The following is a 9718-nucleotide window of genomic DNA, read 5'->3' as shown; positions in this document are numbered from 1 at the left end:
GATCCATGAGATATTTAATGATACAAATGAAAAAGGTTCTTTGCACACTGGAGATACATTCACGCACTTCCACATTGCAACGAAGAAGAAGAAGGTAGATGCTGGGTGAGCTGAGCTCTCACAGCGCCAGGCGTCGGTATTAGCGGCGGAAAGAAGTACTACTCCGAAAAAGGCGCGAAATACAAAATTGGACTTGCGAACATTTTTGGACTTAAATGCAATTTGCAGACATGTTCGTATGTACCGTTGTTCGTAAGTTGAATGTTCGTAAGTAGGGGAGCATCTGTATATAGTAAGGCTTTTTTCTTTAAAAAATCGACATAGTATAGTAAGGCTAAGAAAGTCGGAGAATAAATCTGACTTCTGATTCTTCTCCTAGTTATTGCTGTGGTCCATTGGCAAAAATAATGGTTCAGAACTTGAGGTGGGAATCAGGAGTGAGTTCAATTCCACTCTTTGCAATTCACAAATTGTTTATTGAGGTAATGAAAAGGATAAATATAACTTCCAATCACTTCATTTCAGAAGTCACTGTGGTCCAGTTGCAAAGACAAACGGTCAGAACTTCTGGTGGACTCAAGTTCAAATCAGGAGTGAGTTCAATTCCACTCTTTGCAATTCTCAAATTGTTTATTGAGGTAATGAAAAGGATAGATATAACTTCCAATCACATCATTTCAGAAGTCACTGTGGTCCAGTGGCAAAGACAATGGGTCAGAACTTCTGGTGGACACAAGTTCAAATCAGGAGTGAGTTCAATTCCACTCTTTGCAATTCTCAAATTGTTTATTGAGGTAATGAAAAGGATAGATATAACTTCCAATCACATCATTTCAGAAGTCACTGTGGTCCAGTGGCAAAGACAATGGGTCAGAACTTCTGGTGGACACAAGTTCAAATCAGGAGTGAGTTCAATTCCACTCTTTGCAATTCTCAAATTGTTTATTGAGGTAATGAAAAGGATAAATATAACTTCCAATCACTTCATTTCAGAAGTCACTGTGGTCCAGTTGCAAAGACAAACGGTCAGAACTTCTGGTGGACTCAAGTTCAAATCAGGAGTGAGTTCAATTCCACTCTTTGCAATTCTCAAATTGTTTATTGAGGTAATGAAAAGGATAGATATAACTTCCAATCACATCATTTCAGAAGTCACTGTGGTCCAGTGGCAAAGACAATGGGTCAGAACTTCTGGTGGACACAAGTTCAAATCAGGAGTGAGTTCAATTCCACTCTTTGCAATTCTCAAATTGTTTATTGAGGTAATGAAAAGGATAGATATAACTTCCAATCACATCATTTCAGAAGTCACTGTGGTCCAGTGGCAAAGACAATGGGTCAGAACTTCTGATGGACTCAAGTTCAAATCAGGAGTGAGTTCAATTCCACTCTTTGCAATTCTCAAATTGTTTATTTAGGTAATGAAAAGGATAAATATAACTTCCAATCATGTATAGGCGGGCCGCCTCGTGGTGTAGTGGGTAAGTCACCTGCCTGCGACGTGGGTGTCGAGGGTTCACGTCCCGGTGTCGCCAGTCAACGACTGTATGGTGTCGGCAGTCGGCCGTAGGCCGACTGTCGAACACCACCAGGAACCCCCCCCTCCCAACTGTCTTCCGGTCAGCCAAAGGCTGACCGGAAATATTGTTTTGCTGAAAAAAATGACTAAGTCTTTATTTGAATGAAAAAAGAATTACCCATTTACTGAACTACTAGTGTAGTGATTAGTCAAACGAGAGCGGGATTCGAACCCCAATTCCCACATGGCAGTCAAATCCACTAACTTGAGGTCGGTCTGACCCATTGTCTTTGCCACTGGACCACAGTGACTTCTGAAAGGAGGTGATTGGAAGTTATATTTATCATTTTCATCACCTCAATAAACAATTTGAGAATTGCAAAGAGTGGAATCAAACTCACTTCTGATTTGAACTTGAGTCCACCTGAAGTTCTGACCCATTGTCTTTGCCACTGCACCACTGTAAAGTTGGAAGTTGTATTTATCCTTTTCATTACCTCAATAAACAATTTGAGAATTGCAACGAGTGGAATTGAACTCACTCCTGATTCCCGCCTCATGTTCTGACCCAATGATTTTGCCAGTGGACCACAGCAACAACTAGAAGGTGAAGAATCAGAAGTCAGATTTATTCTCCGACTCTCTTAGCCTTACTTGCTATGTCATTTTTTAAAGAAAAAAAAGCCTTACTATACTATGTCGTTTTTAAGAAAAGAAGCCTTACTATACAATATCGTTTTTTAAGAAAAAAAAGGCTTCCTCTACTATGTCGTTTTCAAGAAAAAAAGCCATGCTATACTATGTCGTTTTTTAGGAAAAAAAAGCCTTACTATACTATGTCGTTTTTTAAAGGAAAAAAGCCATACTATACTATGTCGTTTTTTAGGGGGGAAAGCCATACTATACTATGTCGTTTTTTAGGGAAAAAGCCTTCCTCTACTATGTCGTTTTTCAAGAAAAAAAGCCATGCTATACTATGTCGTTTTTAGGGGGGGAAAGCCATACTATACTATGTCGTTTTTTAAGAAAAAAAGCCTTACTATACTATGTCGTTTTTTAAGAAAAAAAGCCATACTATACTATGTCGTTATTTAAAGGAAAAAAGCCATACTATACTATGTCGTTTTTTAGGGGGAAAAGCCATACTATACTATGTCGTTTTTTAGGGAAAAAGCCTTCCTCTACTATGTCGTTTTTCAAGAAAAAAAGCCATGCTATACTATGTCGTTTTTAGGGGGGGAAAGCCATACTATACTATGTCGTTTTTTAAGAAAAAAAGCCTTACTATACTATGTCGTTTTTTAAGAAAAAAAGCCATACTATACTATGTCGTTATTTAAAGGAAAAAAGCCATACTATACTATGTCGTTTTTTAGGGGGAAAAGTCATACTATACTATGTCGTTTTTTAGGGAAAAAGCCTTCCTCTACTATGTCGTTTTTCAAGAAAAAAAGCCACGCTATACTATGTCGTTTTTTTAAGAAAAAAAGCCTTACTATACATGGTCTTTTTTAAACAAAAAAGCCTTACTATACATGGTCATTTTTTAAGAAAAAAGCCTTACTATACATGGTCTTTTTTGTAAATAAAAAGCCTTACTATACTATGTCGTTTTTAAAGAAAAAAAAGCCTTACTATACTGTGTCGTTTTTAAAGAAAATAAGCCTTACTATACTATGTCGTCTTTAAAGAAAAAAGCCTATACTATGTTGTTTTTTAAGAAAAAAGCCTATACTATGTTGTTTTTTAAGAAAAAAGCCTTACTATACTATGTCGTCTTTTAAGAAAAACGCTTTACTGTACATGGTCGTTTTTTTTAAATAAAAAAGCCTTACTATACATGGTCATTTTTTAATAAAAACCCTTAACATACATGGTCATTTTTAAAGAAAAAAGCCTGACTATATATACATAGTATTTATTTTTTAAACAAATAAAAGCTTTACTTTACATAGACCACTTTTTTTTAAAGAAAAAGCCTTACGATGTCCAGCCATTCAAGTCATTTTGCATGCCAGCTTTACGTTTGTACCAAATCTCGGGGTATTCTTTGCTCAGTTATGAAGCACGTCTAATAAGATGAATAAATATTTGACATTATCGTCGACAAGGAAAAAGAGTGTCGCCAAACTTTCGTCAAAACATATACAGACGCTCCCCTACTTACGAACGCAATTGTTTCCGAGCGATTGTTCATAAGTTGAATTTGTTTGTAAGTTGATTCAGTGCTATATTTTGTATTATAATTTATGTTTAAGGCCGATATAAGTATATTGAAGGTTTATATAAGTGCATTTGTATGTTTAAGGCTTGTATAAGTAACACGCATCGGTTTGTACTGAAAAAAAAACATTTAATAAAATGGAGAGAATATGTACAGTACTGTAGAGAGAGAGAGATTTATGTATTAGAAACTGGCCAAAAGAAGCGACCTAATGACGATTGCACAGTTTTCTTCTTTTTTTCATCATAAATGATGCGGTAGCACTGTATGGCATCATTCAATTGATTTGCAAACTTTGTGCAACGTTCAATATTTGGGTCCTGCTGCTCGATCTTTCTGTTTATAAATGGTACTGACGGTCGAACGATTCAATGCCCGTGAAACGCTCACCACTCTCACGCGCATCAAGCTTCGTTATTATTGCCACTCGTTTCAAATGAAATGGCTTGCCTCTTCCTTGCAACTTCCTCAATAGAAGCCTTTAGCTTTTTACCAACCATATTCAATATTGGATGCATGAGATATTTAATGATACAAATGAAAAAGGTTCTTTGCACACTGGAGATACATTCACGCACTTCCGCATTGCAACGAAGAAGAAGGTAGATGCTGGGTGAGCTGAGCTCTCCGCCAGGCGTCGGTATTAGCGGCGGAAAGAAGTACTACTCCGAAAAAGGCGCGAAATACAAAATTGGACTTGCGAACATTTTTGGACTTAAACGCAATTTGCAGACATGTTCGTATGTACCGTTGTTCGTAAGTAGGGGAGCGTCTGTATACGTATCCTAAATAATATTTCAATTGTATGAGGTTATTATTGATGCTTTTTAAGTGTCGCAGCTGTAGCTGCAGTAAAGGTTTTATAGTCATAAAATAATTTTTGAGGGTTGGATTGATTCAGACGTAGTACTACTGAGGACCTAGGTGTGCAATGCATGGCCCGCCACTGATATTGATAATTGATCATTCAGTTTGAATCTGACATTTCTGAAACAAAGCAATCTGAACACACGGAACAGTAGCATGTTTCCTGCTCCTAACATGCACATGTGGGAATGTGCTCCATTGCTACTTAATTAAAGGCTGAAAGTGTAAAGTCACAAGTCAGATTGTTGTTGTTCTTCTTCTTATAGACACTTACTTTAAAGTCCTACTCTTCTGTCATTCACATACAGATTTTTTAATTCTTTGTATCGTGGTTGATAAATTAATCGTGGAGTTATTGTGCTTGGTTCCAAGTTAACCAGTCAAGGAAATGTGCACGTAGCCTTCAGCCTGTTAGTGTGCTTGGGCAAACTCCCGCTTATTCTGAATAGAAGCCTTGTGATGAAACATGAATCCAGCGCTCAAAAGTCATGATGATAATGTAATGTTGGAGCCTCCAGAGCCAGAACTCAAACCCATTACTCTCACTTCAGCTTGTGAGACCCCTAAGGGACACCTCAACAAGGCAAAACAAACATACACCCTCCCCTGCCCCTTGCTTCCTGCTTTTTCAACCACCCTTGACCAACAATCCCCTCTATCAGTCGACACTAGCCCCACCATGCCACACTCTATGCCCGTGCCCCTCCCTCTTTGGTGCAACTCTGCCTGAAAAGATGAGTCACTCAAAATATGACCCAGATCCCAGAAATTGGAGCAGTGGTTTGCGGGCAAAGCGTCACAAGTGAAGCATGGTCGGCTCTCCGCATTTCATTATTTTTCTTCCCTTCAGCAAAAGCTGGGGGGAGGGGACGGCAGGGTGGCTGTGTGTGCGAAATGGCTGCCGTCTCTAACCCCCCTTTGGCAAAACTCATCTCCTGTCACTATGGCAACCTCTGCGTGCACGAAGCGACGGTTTGAAGTGAAAACCGAGCAAGCTGGGTGTCCGAATAGTCATCAACCACAATACAGATGGACACAGGATTAGATGACTGTGTGTGTGTGTTTAGTCTTTAGATGTTTGTATAGCTCAACCCCCTACCATCTTAGCTGTGTGGACAATTTTGGATAGGGGGAGCTCAGCCCTTCACCCCATTACACAGTATTTTTTGTGCTTACACTACAATAGGCTTGGCAAAATTATTCATTTTTGAATTGCTGTATGGGCGGCCCGGTGGATGAGCGGTTACCACGTCGGCCTCACAGTGGGGGAAATGGGTTCAATTCCAGGTTGGTCCACCTGTGTGGAGTTTGCATGTTAATTTGTCACCCACGGTACTCGGACGTTTCATCGAAAGACGTTTGGTCGAACGGACGTTTGGTCGCCGGGTTGTTACTGTTGAAACCAGCTCTCAAAATTATAATCATGAGAGAGAGAGGGAGAGTTTAATATCTAAATATCTAATATCAAAATATCAACAGTAAACTCTCGAACCTGGCAACCAAACGCCCGGTCGACCAAACGCCCGGTCGACCAAACGCCCGGTCGACCAAACGCCCGGTCGACCAAACGCCCGGTCGACCAAACGCCCGGTCGACCAAACGCCCGGTCGACCAAACGCCCGGTCGACCAAACGCCCGGTCGACCAAACGCCCGGTCGACCAAACGTCCGGTCGACCAAACGTCCGGTCGACCAAACGTCCGGTCGACCAAACGTCTTTCGACGAAACGTCTGGTCACGGTCACCCACAATACAAAGAATTTAAAAAATCCTTACGTGAATGACAGAAGAGTAGGACTCTAAAGTTAGTGTCCATAAGAAGAACAACAACAATCTAAGTTGTGACTTTACACTTTCAGCCTTTAATTAAGTAGCAATGGAGCACATTCCCACATGTGCATGCTAGCAGCAGAAAACATGCTACTGTTTTATGTGTTCAAATTTCTTAATTACAGAAATTTCAGATTCAAACTGAATGATCAATTATCAATATCAGTGGCGGGCCGTGCATTTCACACCTAGGTCCTCAGTAGTGCTACGTCTGAATCAATCCAACCCTCAATAACTATTTTATGGCTATTAAACCTTCACTGCAGCTACAGCTGCGATACATTTAAAAAAGCATCAATAATAACCTGGGCGGCCGGGGCCTGCGTGGTTAGCGCGCCGGCCTCACAGTGGGAGACCTGGGTTCAAATCCAGCTCGGTCCAAATGTGTGGCATGTTCTCCCGAGGCCTGCGTGGGTTTTCTCCGGGTGCTCCGGTTTCCTCCCACATTCCAAAAAACATCCATGGTAGGCTGATTGGACACTCTGAATTGCCCCTAGGCATGAGTGTGAATGGTTGTTTGTCTCCTTGTGCCCTGCGATTGGCTGGCCACCAATTCAGGGTGTCCCCCGCCTCTGGCCCGAAGTCAGCTGGGATAGGCTCCAGCACCCCCCACGATCCTAGTGAGGATAAAGCGGTTCAGAAAATGAGATGAGAATTTTCCCAGTGAAAATTTAAGGCTACTCCCTTGTTAATTGTGGATACTTACAGGTCACCAGAGTGCTTCCCCCACATTTGGAGTAATTCCATGGTCACTTCCTCTATAATTTGGATCCTTTCCTTTACAGTTGATTTTAGGGCATTTATGGGTCACTTCCTGTCCATTGGTCACTTTGTGTTGGTTTTGGATTGGTCTTGTTAATTGTGGGTTCTGACAGGTCACTTCTGTACATTTGTGGCATTCTGGGGTCACTTATAGTACATTTTGTATTTTATATCCCTGTTGATTTGAGGCATTTCTGGGTCACATACAGTGTATTGGTCACTTCCATTTCCTTTCAGTTCACTTTCTATTGATTTGGGGTCTCTTTCTGATGATTTTGGGACATTTGGGGGTCCTGTTGTTGTGAGTCTACTTGTCATTGATCACTTTCTGTTGATTTGGGGAATTTCCGGGTTATTTCCTGAAAATTTCAGCTCACTTCCAGTTCAATTTGGGCAAATCGAGGACATAATTTTGATAACAACATCATAATGACTGCTAATGGAAAAAAAGTTAATGATAAAAACATTTAATTCGTTTTTTTCTCAATACAGTATCAAAAGTATTTTCACTGTATTGACATTGAGGTGAAAACTTAAGTACTGAGCCACATTAATTCCTGAAGTATGAATTCAAAAGGTTGTTCCAAACTAGGCTTTAGTGCTTCTCTTTCCAAAATTTAGTTAAAAATGGGCTCAAGCTCATGAAAATATGCCTGAACGAAAATTGATAAATGGCATTGATATAGTTTTAGACAAGTACGGGACATACTGTATCAGGACAGGGAGCAATTAAAGGACAACTTGGCAAATCAGTAGAAGAAAATATCCTCGGCACTGGCTTTCTGCAGTCATAAACGAAACCCAGCCAGAGCACCAATAACAAGAGAATTGCTTTCACCCAAAAGTGGTGACAAGAGCAACAGCCCAGGCATGGATGTCTCTGTTGGGCCAAGTGTGCTACGAGGGTGACGAATGGCTTCGGCGTGGTGTGTTTGCATGTGGACAATAAAAGCAGCATGCTAATGTTTCGTGATGGATTTCGTCATGGCTGCGAAACCTTTGAAATTTCTAGTTCTTCATTCAGCTTGGTCACCCAAGTACAGTAATCCCTCGAATATCGCGGTTAATGTCGACCAGACATGGCCGCGATAATCGAAAAAAGTAGGACCACCCCTATTATAATTACTATAACTATAACATTTTTTCCCTTCAGTGCAGAGTCCTAGTAGAAACTCACAAGCGAAAGCCACTCCACTGTCTTCCGCTTTCAAGTTTCAGCGTGGATTTTCACATTTTTATCAACTTAAATTTATTTTTTAACAGCAGTAAAAATCACAAAGAAGTGAATTCGCGATAATCGAGGGAGGGAGCAGAGTACACCGGACAATTTCAAAATAAACGGATACAGGAAATGTATTAACGTTTTGGGGGGTTTCGTAACATGCGTCTTATGTTGGGACACTCATTTGCATATCAATGGGGTTCGTAAATAAAAAAAAAAATTTCCAATCCAATATCCTGTTTTTGGTGTTTTTTCAGAGGGTTGGAACAAATTAATTTGTTTTTAGTTCATTTCAATGGGAAACGTCCGCTCGAGTTACCAAAAGCTCGACATACGATCTCAGTCCCGGAACGGATTAAGATCGTATGTCGAGGTACCACTGTAGTTAGCAATGTCAGCGATTGAATCAAATCTTAATTTAAGTTAGTTTAGAAGCGTGAAATGTAACCTTCGGGGAATCTGAAGGTCAAGAGTGGCGCCGGAGTTGGAAATTCAAAACTAAACACACAAACACACGAAACACTAAACACAAAATGGATCATTCCCTGTTAGGACGTGATGACAGAGATTTGACCCATTTACAAAAACACATTCTATGAACCAGACATGCCACATACAACAAAGTTACACTTCCTGTCGCATTGGTTCAACTTCCTCTGACTTTTAACAGTATAATGTCGCATTTGAGATGACCTTCTCACCATTTGTGTGTCTACACCACCACAGGGACGTCTGGTGTCTGGTAGCATGTGTTCCCAGACAATTGCTGTGGATGATATTGTGCGTGTTTAAGTGTGGGGTGTGTGTTATTGTTTCTATCACCTTGTAAAACCAGCTGTTTTTAACAAGTGCTTGTTGTTGCAGCTATACAGTATTCACTACAAAATCAGGGTCTACTCTGCCCACTGCCCGTTGTCAGCTGGGATAGGATTCAGGACCCCCCTTGTGAGGATACGTGGCTCATATAATGAATGAATACAAGTGTGGCCTACAGAACCCCCAATAACACTCTTAAATTCATAAATAACAAAATAAGTATTAACTTTTGAAAATTCCTATTTTTGGTTGTTATTTATTTTAAATAAACCTTATATAATAAAATAATGCTTGCATATTCCACATGGACCTGACTTGTTTGTGTCCCATTAAAAGGGAATTTAATTTGCGTTTTGGAATTCTGGGATTGATTTTTCCCCCTAAAGAGATTATCCACTGACCCACTAACCCACTTTCTCGCCATTTGAGAGGGGGAACCAAGTTCAGAGTATTCATTTAGATAAAATGTTAAAAGAATC

Source organism: Stigmatopora argus, chromosome 14 (assembly GCF_051989625.1).
Source record: "Stigmatopora argus isolate UIUO_Sarg chromosome 14, RoL_Sarg_1.0, whole genome shotgun sequence".
In the NCBI taxonomy this organism is placed as follows: domain Eukaryota; kingdom Metazoa; phylum Chordata; class Actinopteri; order Syngnathiformes; family Syngnathidae; genus Stigmatopora; species Stigmatopora argus.
The sequence above is the reverse complement of the archived record's forward strand: the minus strand, read 5'-3'. Positions refer to the sequence as shown.